Here is a 14,380-nt window from a genome sequence, read left to right on the forward strand (position 1 = left end):
CTGTTTTGGAGTTTGCCCTTCTTGCCCCAGAAAAATAAAGAATCTTGAACTTTTTCACTCACTGAATTGGAAACTGTTAAATTGTGCTGAACAATTGCTTGAAGCAAGGGATGAAAGGAGGAAAAAAATAGTTTTCTTAATAACTACACAAACTAGAACTGCCCGTTCTTCAGCAATCTTCTACTGTGATCAACTATCAAGATTTTTTTTCTCTTTGAGGTCAATAAAAAGTCCACCTTTTCCATGTTCATACTCCGCAATATTGGAAAAAGTTCAACTGTAAGTTAGCAGCAAAACTTCTGTTTTTAGGAATTTTGTGGCAGGTGCTGCAAACTTCCACATATAGTGTACTTACAAAGACTTGATTTTTTTTTTAATCTCCTTTACGCTGAAGGAAACCATGCATGATTGCATTTAAATCCATGATGGTAATTCTATTATGAGCAATGTAAGTGATATCAGAATCAGGTTTGTCCTCTCTTTTAGTTTCCTATGCTGAAACAGTTTTTACTGAACAAGTCAACTACATTTGTTAACTTTTGCCTTTACACTTTAATTTCAGAGGAAACTTACTTAGCTTTGACTGCCTCTGCTACCTGTGTATTAGAACCTCTTACTGTAAGATTTTTCAATGCACTGATTTTTTTTCTCTCTATACCTCACCCCCCCACCCCAATTCTTGACTTGCTATTTAATCTGTCCTCTGCAGGTTTTGTTCATCTGCCATTTTTGAGACCTTGGGTGATTTCACATTGTAGATAGTTTAACAGCTCATGTTGGTCTTACTGACACCACTTTGTCCTGGTTCATGGTTTTTTGTTGTTGTTGTTGTTTTGTTTGTTGTTTGACACAACATGAACATTTACTCTTCCTCCTACTGAGCTTTAAAAAAAGATAAAGTGGGCTCTAAAAATGGAGGTCTTATCTTCAATGATATATGTTGCCTTTTGGGTTCTGATGCATTATTTTCAGTATACCAGCTTCTCCTTGCATGTATTTGAAACAGATATGAAACAAATGAAATAACTGAAATTCCAGTGCGTTTAATTTGGTTTTTTTTCCCCCACAAAATTGTATCCGTGGAAAATGGTGTTTTTCAAAAATAAAACTTTGTGTGCAAAATTGTCAGTAGAATCAAATTTTCCATATTTGCCAAATTTCCACAGTTTTTAAACCAGTTTATGGACATCATGATTGAAATATTTTGGTTACCAAAACTCACATTTTCTTACTGAAAACTGGATTTTCAGTACATAAGATTTTTCAAAAGCAATTGCAAACATTCTTTTGATTTAAAAATATTATGGAAAACTTAGCCAAAAAAGGGGTGGAGCAAAAAGGGGAAATTCGCTAATTTTGAACCCCATGAAATGGAAACAACTTCAACATTTTGAAACTTTTCACAAAATAGCTTTTCCTAATTTTTGACCACCTCTAGTTGAAATACTGATGCTGAAGTTTAGACTGGATGTGAATTCTTTGTCTTCCTGATTTGAGTCAACGTGGGCTGGTAATGTCAATCCAGTCTTAGCACCAAAAATACCAACACAGTTGTCATTACTGTTACTCAAAGTAGACAGTCCGGGTTTTGAACAGTCAAGGGAAATGAACCCATAAATATGGTTCCAATAACTCAGGGATTAGGTATGTTCTTAAGGCAAAATAAGAATGCTTGCATTTCCACTGTCTGTATTATACTTGTTCATTCTTCCATGCTATCATCTAATACCTTTTTTGAGCACTAAAATGTACATACAATTTTTTTTTTAAATGTGCTGGGTGCATGTTTTTCTCTCGTGTGACAAGTAAATACAGCTGCAAGCATATTTAGAGAAGGCATTTGCCCACTCTCTGATGCGCTGTGACATTAAGCATAAAAGAAATTCAACACTTTGTCACTTTAGCCGCTGCCACCCATGAGTCATAAAACTGAGGTCCCAACCATTTATGCAAATATAGAATCTAACAGCCCTATTTTTGCAAGTGTCGAGATGTTAGTCCTAGATGGCTGACAAATTCCTACTTGGGTAATGGGAAATATTTTATCTAACTTAGTCTAAGCTATTTTGCAGGATTGCCTGTGTACTAGTAAATGTCATCTTTATACCATTGTTACTATAGCTGTATTTAAATTTTAAATTAATGGAAATGTCCTATCTCCTAGAACTGGAAGGAACCTTGAAAGGCCATCAAGTCCAGCCCCCTGCCTTCACTAGCAGGACCAAGTACTGATTTTGCCCTGGATCCCTAAGTGGCCCCCTCAAGGATTGAACTCATAACCCTGGGTTTAGCAAGCCAATGCTCAAACCACTGAGCTATCCCTCCCCCCAATTTTTATGGGTGAGGAGGGGTGAAAAGGATCTTTTTTATGTGGCACCCAAATCTAAAAAAAAGGAGCCAGAACCCTTGAGAAGGGCTGTGACAATAAGCAGTAGACCTAAGTAATTGTCACACTCAAAATATTCTTCTGCATTAGAAATCAGTGAACCTGGCCCATGTCAGATCTGGGGGACAGACCTCTTTTTCTTCCTTCTATGTTCCTTGCAAAGCCTCACCATACATATCACATATATGATGTGAGTGGCGACATCTTACATCAATTCCCTGAACCAGCACAGAAGACATTCATAAGGCACTATAGAAATGTTGCATTTATTATTGAGTAGTTGGTGTCAAACCACCAATTTCATTTGATGTGTGTGTGATAGCACTGAGATCACAATCGTAGTTTCATTTTTACAAACAGCAAAGCATTGTCCAATGGTGGTGATTATAAGCAGCCAGAGTTTTATGTTGTTTGTTTTGAAACCCTTTCATTTTATTGTAGTGTCTGGTTAAAAATATCTAGAACTGATCGTTGAATGTACTTTGCAAAGTGGGCTACAACTATTTTGACAGCCAATTTACATACAGGAGGGGGGAAATGTGAAATATTCCAAGGGAAATTAAAAATGATTGTTCAGCTATTGTTTTTTTCTCTCTTTAAGCTATACTGTCTTCTGATAAGAGACACTCCTAAGGAAAGTAATTCAATTGTTTACAGATTGAGGGAGGTTGAGGTACTCACATCATATTTGAAAAAAGAAGACAGACATTTGTTTTTATCTTCTCATTTTAAGACTGGTCTGACATAAAAAAAATAAAAAGGAAGAATAAAAGATAAACATGTTTATGAAATAAAAGATATTCTTTGAAGCTCTTTCTTACCATATTTTGTGGCTTTTTCCTACAGCTACATACTCCGTGCACTTTGTCTGTTTTATACTCTGATACATTATGCATTTATTTCTCAACCTTAATTTGATTTTCTTTTAATAACATTGTTCACAAAAATAGCAGGAGAAAAAGAGGGCTAAACTTGTATCAGATAATCCGCAACTGATTATGCTGAGTTTTTTTTAATTGGATACATGTACACATTGTATAGTAAATCTGCTTAAAGATTTCATGGATTTAGGAGCAAGCATTATTAAAAAAATTTTTTTTTAAAGGATACAAAATGTTAGTTCACTTTTGCTTGTTTTATGCTTTGTACTTGTCTTCTCATCTAAAGGAAAACTGTTGACCATTCAATTAAAGCATGCAGTATCAAGCCACCCCACATAAACATACATGGGAAGGTGCTGTGTGGGCTGAATTCCGTGCAAGGACTCCCTCACAGCAGTGTGTAAATAGGGAATTTGTCCCACCATAACAGGGGAATTTATGTCCACAGTACCCCAGTGGAACCGAGTGACAAAGGATCTGGTCCCCAACCCAAGTCACTTCACTCTGGCTCCTGCCCACCTTTACTTCCTCTCCCAGCCCTGTGTGAACAGACCTCAAATCACACAAGGAGGTCTGAGGCCAGTTGTTCCTGAGTATTTACCTCAGTATTTCCGTGGGCAGCTCTGGGCGAGGACAAGAGTGACCCTGCTAACCCATAATCACTGAAATTCACTTAAACATATATACAATTGCGTTACACAAAACAGGCTCTTTGGGGATTAAAGAACCGGTCACAACATAAGCACCATAGGGAAATGGCTTGGGTAAGGTTCAATGCAATAGTCTCTAAAGTGTAATACACTTTACAGGTACAACAAATTTATGAGCCCGGTGTCATCTTTCTGGATTTGAATGCTGCTGGTGTGGCTTTCACCTAGGATGAATTTGGACTCTATGTGACAGAACCTGTTCTCTACTTTGGTTCTGGCCCTTTTGTCAGGCCACATCCCCCTCTGGGTCTGGCACTAATCACTCTCTACCTGCTTTGGAAAAGGGGCCTGTCTCTCTCTCTCTTTCTAGACCACATGCATGACCCTGCTGCAAGAGCAGGAGACTCACCTCATCAATATTGCTCTGATGCTTCTCCAGTTCTGGGCTGCTGCACTCTCTCTCCCTGGCAGGGCTCTTCCAATTTCCCTGGGGACCTGTCAGTCCCAGGATCCTGAATCTTCCTCGGCCCTTCTCCTCACTTGGAATTGTGAGATGGCCAACCAAAAAAATCCACTAAGTTTCAGTAAGGGGCCAACAGCACCCAGAGAAATCTCTCCCCTGTTTTTCTATTGAGAGGGTGGAATGTTCCCACCAAGAATGGATTATGTCAAGCCTGGTGATCACCAAGGGTGAAATATTGTCTCCATTGTAATCAATGGCAAAACTCCCACTGACTGCAATGGGGATGAAGATTTTTCTTCAGGAATCTTCTGGAGATCTGGTCAATCCAGATCAGCTTTGACTCCTACCAGCCCACAACTCCCTGCCTCCTCAAGCTCCATTGGTGAGACACAGTACCAGGAATGGTCACCATGGTTCTTGGTAACACACACAGGTTGTATTATCACTTCCACTTAAACTAGGAGCAGGGACAATTTGCACTTTCCCTATAGCTCCACATTTGTGTATTGCACATTTAGCCTACCAATTTGTGATCATGGTTTCCATTCCCTCTCCCAGATCATAGAGTGGAAAGGGCACTCTCTTGTTAGAGTGAAATTTACCTTAGAGAACAGATTTGTTCTTTATTTCATTCAAGCAGGAACCTCTTCATTCTGAAAATTATGGGGATTCCCCTTTTTCCTCCCCCCCCCTTTTTTTTTTAATCACCGTTATGCGAATGCTGGATTCTGACAGTGTCAATTTTGTATTTGGTCATCTATATATAAGTTGACAGCAATATGGCTGATTGTTATCTTCTTGTTTGTATACCCAGACAAAAACCTATGTAGAGAACAGTGCATTACTCCAGGATGGCTGTTTCCTGAGTGGCAGATGAAATAAAATAATTGAGGGTGATCTTATAGTGGTATCTTAAGCTGTAGTTTACATCTGTGTGGTACATGGTTAAGGGCCTTCTCCTGCACATGTAAACAGCACCCTTTAAATTCAGTGACACTTGTAGAGATGTGTAGTATCCAAGAAAAGTGTAGGATCCTTCGTCTCTGAGTTCCCAAAAATTGTGTGTGTAGTAACCAGGAGCACCACCAGCTTTTCTGCCACCATAGGCGGCAGAAGGTCCCGCCCCGAAATGCCGCACCCCACAGAGGCGGTGGAAGGTCCTGCCACTGAAATACCGCCGCAGTCACTGCCCCCCAAATTGTAGTGCCCTAGGCGACCGTCTAGGTCGCCTAATGGGTTGCGCCGGCCCTGGTAGTAACCTCTAAATGCCATGGCTATTTATTTAGGGCTCAACTCTGCAAGGGCAACTTCCACTAATTACGGCACCTTGCAGGACTGAGGCCTGATTGAATGCCTTACCTACCCAGTCTAAGATCATTAGAAATACTATATATTGTGTCATCAACTACTTACACTATATCAGCCATGAAAAGCACCCGAAGCACATCGATTGTGTTTGTATGCAGTGACGCGTTACCTCCATTTGGAGTTTATCAGCTCCTGGCGCTCTGGACTGATCCTCTAGAGGGCCCTACCAAAAGTATTACAACTGCAATGGTAACCTTCATTTCCCAGCATCATTGGAGTCGGGGTGGGGACTAAAAGAGTTAGCCAGGACTGCAGAGTCCCCAGTGAGCAGACAGCCTGACTCTATGTAAATGACAGAGATTAGTTTGATATATATATATATTTTTTGGTTTAGAAGCTGCTAGGCAGATGGCAAGCTCAGAGCCCCTGCTAAATTCCCACTCCCCCACCAAAAGTTAATTTTTGCACTGCTGTGAGACTCTAGCTGCATGGATGAGGTAGTTCCAGCATTGCAGTGACCAGCATCCTGCAGAGAGAGAGAGAGAGATTTGACCCTGCCTCAGCTAAAAAGTGTCAGCCAAGACCATAGGAGGATTCCAGGCCAGGGAGCCAGCAAGCCTGGTAGGGGTCAGGAGAGGACCCTGCCTCACCCAAGTGTTGCCTCAAAGGGGGAAAAAGGTAACCCGTAAAATAAATCAGGTGAGGTAGAGGGAAAGAAAATGGATACCCCTTTTACTCAGAAGTGCAGATATGACCCATTCTGGTATCTAATCACCCAATGGACCAATACCCCAGGTATGGTGTGGTGTAAAATGAAGAGCAAACAGGTAAGTAAGGTAAAAACAAAGAGATATGTATTAGGGATAAAAATACAATTAATAGGGAAGGGGAAGAAAACCACAAATGCAAACGGTACTAGAACCAATGACAATAACAATAGTGACAGTGACTTCAGTGGGGCATGAAGCCCAGACCCAGATAAATCCTTCCCTTGGTCAAATACCCTATAACAAAATAGATGTCTTTCTACTCAATGAAGGTGCTGGATTGTGTGCGGTGGCGATGCTCAGGACCTCTACTATCGGGCTAGTGGAAATCCGTCAAGGAGGAACTCTGAGGAGTCCAATGGATGAATGGTGATCGCCGTGGAGGAGAAGCCTTCTAGAGATGGAACAGCAGGATCAGGTAGGTGTTGAAGGTCTTCGGGATAGGTGTCACTCTCGTCGATATGGTCGGAACCACGATGAGACCCATACCACACACAGGCTGCCGCTCAGGTGGACAGCAGCCTCCTTCGCACAGGAGTCAGTCCTTTTAGATGTCACGGCAGGAAAAAGTGGACTATTCCAAATGGCAATGCCAAACAAGTCTGAGGTAAATCTGAGGTAGTAGAACCTTCAGGGATTTGGGCGGGAAAACAGATGGAATATCCGGAGCCCAAAGGTGGGAAAATCCAGTTCTAACCAGTTGGGGCTAGCTCTGAGTCAGTGCCCCTGAGTCAACAAGGATTGAATCCTGAAGTCACTCGTCACAGACTCCATTTTGTATTTCTTACTTTTAATTAGCCCAACACAAGGATGTAGAATAAAGTAAAGTGACTTTTATTTAAGCTGACCATCACCACTGCACTGCAACACTGTCTCTGTAGACAGCACCTCAGCCTATCATCTTCTTCAGGAAAGGTGTCAGACTGGTTGCTTGGGGTTGGGAGGAGTTTGTGACTGTTGGGTGGCAGGTAATTGGCTTATTTAATGTTTATTAGTTAACCGTAGCCATTTCCTTCTCGATATCCTGTTCCTTTGTTATACTGTTATTTTGGGCGTGTCACTCATTTGCTAGGGTCTGTTATGTACTTTATTGTCCTTTTGTATAATGAGCTTTATACTCCTTGCCAGCTAGTTGTATTGATTTTTCTCAAAGGACAGCACCACTCTGCATGGTACACTGAGTCACACCTCGGGAGGGGCTACACACAGATTTACAAATTACCCACATTATAGTTACATGAGTGAGTTATATGCAGTATAATTTGGTACCCACACATAATAGTCTAGTCTCCTGTGGACTATATTACTTTAGTCTAATTTTAGTGGCTGAGTTTAGTGTGCCTGGATGGTGTGGGTGGTCTATAATATACAGGAGGTCAGACTAAATGCTCTGGTGGTCCCTTCTGACCTGAAACTCTAGGAGACTATGACCTCCAAGACTAATAGCAAAGGAATATTATACAAAGGCTGCAAATATGAGTGTGGATGTTGTGTAACTCTACAATATAATAGTGTTCATTATTTTGCTCCGTACCTTGAATTGATGTTTCCTTCAGTACTAGTCACAAGCTAATTGGATTTCATACTTTCAATAAAAGCAATTTTCAAACCACAAAAATGAAGGTGGTGGTTGTACTCTAATAATGTAGGTTCAGATTCTGCCACTTATCCTGAGTATTTCTTTATTCCATTAATGACTTCCATTGGAAATCAAAGGGGCTACTTGTGAGTCAAGGCAGCAGCCCTTAATAGTTACATTGTACTTTGTGTCTCCAAATGGAGACTGAGTTTTGCCACATTTTAAATTTCTGACTATAGAAGGCCCATGGCAGCACTCGATGCCAAGTTCCTCTGTTTAGTCAAAGAACAGGTGAAGTATTGACATCTTCTTGCAAACTTATGCACCAACAGGCCTCATTCCTGGCCCTGCATGGACCACTCTAAAGGGTAATTCAGTTTCTCTGCTGTCTAAACATCTAAAAGTAAGAATAATGCTCTTCCTTTGGTAGGGTTCTCTGCAGGGTATATGACTATTCAAGCTGTACTTCTGGCCATTTGAATTTTATATAGATTTCTCAGGGTTTCTGCTGCTGAATCTGCATTGTTGGTTTTGAAGAGTGAGCCTTTTGATTTAATGGGAAAGTTTTATATTCTCTCAGCTGTGTACTATTCTGCCATATATGGTGCATGAAAAATGCTGCCAGGTTTGTTCTATATACATATCACTTTCTTTTTATTTCCTTTCTCCTTGGGAACAATGAACAGTCAAAAATATAGCTGAAGGCTGGAGAGGGTCATAAGAAAATCTGGCTTAATCATTCAATATATCAAGTGTTTTAAAGAAATCCCTTTATGTGTAAGAAATGTATTTAAAACTGCTTAAATCTGGGTTTATTCTAATGTTGTTTAGTCAAATCCTGGCAATATAAAGATCCTATTTCAGGTAGATTGAAAGGTCAGAGCATCCTCTTCTATGCAAAAAGATGTGAAGGGGAAACAATGATGGGGGTCTTGAGGGTAAAGAACATGTCATATCAGACCCTTTCAGTTGGCTGGTCCCAGTGAAAAAGATTTGGGGGTTGTGTGAATAATCAGCTGAACATGAGCTTCCAGTTTGATGCAGTGGCCAAAAAAAACGAATGAAATCATGGGATGGATAAACAAGGGAATCTTGAGTAGGATTAGAGAGGTTATTTTACCTCTCTATTTGGCACTAGTATAACCACTGCTGAAACACTGTCCAGTTTTGGTGCCCACAATTCAAGAGGGATATTGATAAATTGGAGAGGGTTCAGTGATGAGTCACGTGAATAATTAAAGGATTAGAAAACATGTCATATAGTGGTAGACTCAAAGAGCTCAATCTATTTAGCTTAACAAAGAGAAGGTTAAGGGGTGACTTGATTACACTCTATAAGTACCTACGTAGGGGGAAAATATTTAATTCAATCTAGCAGAGAAAGGTATAACCCTATCCAATGGCTAGCAGTTGAAACTAGACAAATTCAGACTGGAAATAAAGCATACATTTTTAATGCTGAGAATAACCACTGAAACAACTTTCCAGTGGTTCTGGTGGATTGTCCATCCTATCTCAGAATAACGTTGTGTCTAAAACACGTAAAGAGTGGGCCAAAAAAGTCCTAATCACAGAGTGTCCATACAAAATTTGAAGTGAAAATGCCCTCTTTTTGATGCTTTTACAGGATGGATGTGGTGGGAATGTGACTCATAAAGGAAGTCAAATTTCAGTTTAGATTGTTCAAGTCAGGTTTCAGGCAAATTATGATGTTAATCTGAAGAAACTTTCTCGGTTACTGTATTTGTTCTCTAAATGGAGGACTTCAGTTTTCACGGGTGTCAATGTGGCCCCTTTAAGGCCTACATTAAATAAAAATAATCATTCATATATGCATACATGGCTTAGTTTTGCATATTTTAACATCTTTAGGACAATGGGGCTGTGTTTTAACAGCTAAAAGAGACCATTCTTCCAGAACACTGGCTGGGAAATATGAGATTGTAATGACAATACATTTGTTTCCTCTTGCTGCTGTTGGCTGGCTTCTGATTGAAAAACATGTGAGAATTCAACCTACAGAGTGATTCATTTCTACTTTAAGCATTATTGAAATATTTTCCTGTGGTTCACTCTGCTATGCAAGGAAACAGGTAAATTTGTAACTCCACCCCCTCAAGTGACACATATGTTCTATTTTATGTGTTAAATCAGTGCGGGGCCCTTTTTAAAATGTATATACTATATATAACAAACAATATATATTATACATACCGTGAGTGATTGTCCCATTTGGAATCTCGGCTTTGTTGTAATGTGAGTTAGCAGAAAGACTAGTAAAGTTTAATTACGTAATAATACCTGGTATAACTATTGGTCTTGGTAAATTGTTGTAATAGTTCTAATTGAGGGCACTTTCATTATTTTGTACAGCAGACAGATATTAGGGTAAGGGGGAAAGTATTGAGCTTGGAAAGATTGGAACAGTATGCTTAGTACAATAAGACTAATGTTAAAAAATCAGAAAAAGAAAACTTAAATCATCTTCTGACTTTATTTACCGTAGAAATAGGTTATAATAGAGGCATTTTATTTCAGTGGGGAAAAGTCTGGAATCCATCTTGGCAACTCACTTGAGTGGCTAGAAGGAAGCGGAAGTGAAGTAGTTCACAGCACAATTCAAGAGGAATGCGTGTTTGTAGAAGTGTCTCTTTGCCATTATTTGTGTTCCCCTCACTCTGGACTCACTCTGCATCTTCCAGTTTCCCAACATGAGGTAGAGAAACTCTCAAGCTGTTCTAAATTGGGCCAGTTGCCAGCAGCCTGAAGAAACTGTGCCAGCAGCCAGAAATCCCTGAAACTAATCTATGTTGCTTATAGAGGTAGACTCTCAGGAAGATGGTATGTTTGCTTTCAAGAGAAAAGTTGGTCAATTGCACCACCTTAGAACATAGACCACTATACTGTATAAAAGGCTGCACCTCCATACAGCCTGCACAAACTTCTTAGATAGAAAAAATTCCAGGAAAAAGAGCCCTTTGGCATCAACTTGAAACAAATGATCTCAAACAGTAATGACTAGGAAGCTGTATCCTATCTTCTACCCCCACCCCACAAAGGAAAAGTCAATAGAAAGATCGAGTTTGTACTGAATTTTTAGTGCTGATGCATATTTTTAATGTTCTGCTGTTACAACATAAAATAAAAATAATCATCCAGGGGGAGGACTGTCACACTCACTAGAGATACCTTACAGTGCTAATCATTCTAAGATTACATTTTAGTTTTCACTTCCTCGAAATGAATGCTGTTTTTTATTAAAAACCTATACTGTACTGAACAATTAAGAATCAAGCACAGTAGCTGTATGGATGTGCTGCAGTGCTGAAATATTGAAATACTCGGTTGTGTTAACATTGAAAATAATTTAGTAACTATGGTTAATATGAAATCAGTGCAATATATTTAGTACTTAATGGATCCGTTGCTCATGTGATTCTGTGAGGAAGATGAAAATCAAGATACAGTATATGTTGAGAAAATAGGTCTGGAAGCCTTGATGTCATGGTAACAAGGAAAGGTTTAATGTATATAAATATCTGAACATTCCACTGTTCATTCTCTTCCAGTTCACACATTCTATAACTTTGCAATGACCTCAGTACAAAACTAAGTTACATGACAATTCTGCATTAGAAAAAGCACTGATTATATAGCAGTTAACATTTATAAAAATGGGCTAATTGTACAGCTTTATTCATTCAAGGGGGAGGAAAAATACTGACTTTACGAATTTTAATTTATGATTAACTTTAATTTCCTATTACTTCTAATAGACCTCATCAAATACACTGCTCTACAGCCAAAATGCTTCTGAAATAAATGTAGTCAAACTTTACTAATTCTGGGTCACTGAGAATGAAAATGATGCTTAAAATTGTTGATTGGCTCTAGTTTTCAAGATATGCTATTGGGTCCGTATATACGACCCTTGACTTGGGAATGGCGGAGGATAAGTGAGTTATAAAGGGAAGGGATCTCAATTTAAACCAGAAATGACTAAAATACATCTTTGACTGGATCTATGAATAAATCTATGACTGGGTTTGGACAGTACTTGCTTTTTAGGCAAAACAATGAATGATGCAATCTGAAGCTGGTATTGCATCATACATGATATGAATTGCATCATGTTATTCCTAGAAGGCATGGATGATGCAATCATAACGAAGCTTACATCACTCTGCTGAACAAATTGCTCTATATCAGCTCTAGAAATCATACAGTGTCATGCTCTCTTATTTGTCAGTGTTTGATTTTGCAAAGGGACACATTTCTATGTAGCCAAAGTGAGCAGAGATGCCTTGTACTTGTGTGAACAGTGCAGATAACTTCTGCTATGTTTGTGGTGAAGTGACTTTTGCATCACAAAAGCGCAGTATAACCACTATGGTTAAGAAAGCCTATCACCTTTATTTTGGCTGCAAAATTGGAGATCAGGACAAGAGGTGGGCCCCATACATATGCTGCAACACTTGTGCAACAAATCTTTGCCAGTGGTTGAACAGGAAAAGGAAATCTATGCCTTTTGCAGTGCCAATGATTTGGAGAGAGCCAACAGATCATACCAGCAACTGTTACTTCTGCATGGTGCCTCCAGTTGGGAAAGGTGTGTCAAAGAAGAAAAAGCGGACTGTGTATTATCCAAACATTCCATCAGCTATACGCCCAGTACCCCCTGGAGAAGGACTGCTGGTTCCTGATGCACCAGAATCATTCTCACTTGAGTCAGACTAGGAAGAGGAAGAGGATGAAACTTCTGGTCCTGAACCATCAATGTCACAGGACCCACATTTTCTCCCATCCTCCTCCTCTGAACCACACCTCATAACACAAGGTGAACTGAATGACCTTGTCAGGGATTTGGAACTACCCAAGAGTAAGGCAGAGCTGTTGGGCTCCAGACTACAGCAGTGGAACCTCCTGGCAGGTGATGTTAGGGTTTCCATGTTCTGTGACCGTCAAAAGGATCTTGTCCCATTCTTCTTCATGGAAGGTGATCTTGTAGCCTGCAACAATGTCTATGGTGTGATGGCAGCCCTCAACATCGTTCACGATCCAGATGAGTGGAGACTGTTCATTGATTCATCGAAGATGAGTCTTAAAGCTGTTTTACGGCATAATGGCAATGTTTTGCCATCAATTCCAGTTGGTCATGCAGTCCATACGAAGGAAACCTATGACAACATGAAACAACTTTTGAGGTGCATAACTATGACCAACATCAGTGGCAGCTTTGTGGCGATTTGAAGTTTGTTGCTCTCTTGCTTGGTCTGCAGACTGGATACACACAGTACTGCTGTTTTCTCTGCGAATGGGATAGTGGTGCAAGAGATTCCCACTACATCAAGAAAGATTGGCCACACCGACAGTCATTGGAGCCTGGGAGGAAAAGTGTTCAGCATCCACCACTTGTTGAATCAAGAAAGATTTTGTTACCACCCTTACACATCAAGCTGGGTCTTATGAAGAACTTTGTCAAGGTCATTGACAAAACACAAGTAGCTTTCAAGTACCTCCATGGAAAATTTCCAAGGTTAAGTCAAGCTAAGATAAAGGAAGGTGTCTTTCTTGGTCCTCAGATTCATGAACTTCTTCAAGATGATGCATTTGACCATGCACTGTGTGGCAAGGAAAAGACGGCATGGAAAGCCTTCCAGTTAGTGGCAATAAATTTTCTCGGAAACAGCAAGGCAGACAACTACAGGTTGTTGGTGGAAAACCTCCTCAAGGCATACAAAAGCCTTGGTTGCAACATGTCACCAAAAATACATTTTTTGCACTCTCATCTAGATTTTTTTCCACCAAACTGCGGAGCAGTGAGCGACGAGCACGGCGAGCGATTTCACCAGGACATTGCAACAATGGAGAAACGCTATCAGGGCTAATGGAGCCCATCGATGCTTGCAGACTATTGCTGGCCAGTGGCAAGAGATGCTCCATTTAATGAATACAAGAGACAAGCCAAGAAGCGCCGAGTAGACACTGAATAGGACTAAACTATGTACATAATAGTTTTTTGCCTTTTGTTTCATAATACATTTTGTTTATATAACCCTTTTCCTGATTTTTAAAGTGTTACATAAACAGGACAGATGAAATATTATCATGTAAAGCAACCATAAACACATGAAAAGACCTATGATTAAAACTCTACTATCTACACAATATACATAGACATAAAATGTAAAAACTTAAATATCTTAGAAAGAGTAGCCAATCAGTTGTTTTAATTGTCATATTTGAATTCAGCACATCAAAATGCTTAATAAATAGCACATATTTTATCTCTGAAGCAGACAACTTCTCAAAAATTGTAGACCAGTGAATATTTAAAAAATACCAA

This window comes from Malaclemys terrapin, chromosome 7 (assembly GCF_027887155.1).
Source record: "Malaclemys terrapin pileata isolate rMalTer1 chromosome 7, rMalTer1.hap1, whole genome shotgun sequence".
Classification (NCBI taxonomy): Eukaryota; Metazoa; Chordata; order Testudines; family Emydidae; genus Malaclemys; species Malaclemys terrapin.